This window comes from Elephantulus edwardii, unplaced genomic scaffold (genome assembly GCF_000299155.1).
Source record: "Elephantulus edwardii isolate Elephantulus edwardi_28Jun2011 unplaced genomic scaffold, EleEdw1.0 scaffold00237, whole genome shotgun sequence".
In the NCBI taxonomy this organism is placed as follows: Eukaryota; Metazoa; Chordata; class Mammalia; order Macroscelidea; family Macroscelididae; genus Elephantulus; species Elephantulus edwardii.
This window is the reverse complement of record NW_006399987.1, coordinates 1,509,861-1,510,560: the sequence shown is the minus strand read 5'-3', so window position 1 is coordinate 1,510,560 and position 700 is coordinate 1,509,861. Positions and strand designations below refer to the sequence as shown.

Sequence of the window (700 nt, the reverse complement as noted above, 5' to 3'; positions counted from 1 at the left end):
AAAAAAAAATCTGATCATTTTATTGCTAGCCTCATTTCTATCAACAAGCCTTTATTTTTCCAACTACTATTCTTCTTCACTGTTTGCAACTTTTGCATCCCAGTCACTATTAACACATCTTGATTGCAAATTCAGTTAATTCTGGACTGCAAGGTTTGGTAAAAAGTTTCAATTTCTTCCTCTTTGGCCCCAGATGTAGGAGCACAAATTTGAATAATAGTTGTATCAGTGGACCTTCCTTGTGTGCCTGTGGATAATATCCTATCACTCAAAACAATGTATTTCAGAATAGAACTTGAAATTGACTTTCTGACTATGAATGCAACACCATTCTTCTGTTTTTCATTCCCACCCTAGTGATCATATGATTATCTGATTCAAACTAGCCAAAGCTAGTTCATCTCATTTCACTAACGTCTAGAATGTCATTGTTCACATGTTCCATTTCATGTTTCCAAATTTCTAGTTTTCCCACATTCAAGCTATGTACATTCCATGTTCCATTTATTAAGTGATGCTTACCATTCTTCTTCCTCATTTTGACTGATTTCCAATTTGGGCTGTACTTCTATGACTAGAACAGATTTGCTATGAGAGTTACAAACAAAATTGTCAATTTGTTTTATTTGGGGAGAATGTTGTTCTTCCCCCACCCCTTCATTCATTGCTGCACTTTTCTCCCCTACCAACTGCCCCCCCC

General features: G+C 36.3%; 1 protein-coding gene across 1 annotated transcript in view; it reads left to right on the top strand.

The window, feature by feature from the left end:
- FBXL12 (F-box and leucine-rich repeat protein 12) overlaps positions 1 to 700 on the top strand; it is a 20,753-nt gene that overhangs the window by 18,799 nt on the left and 1,254 nt on the right. The window lies entirely within an intron of this gene.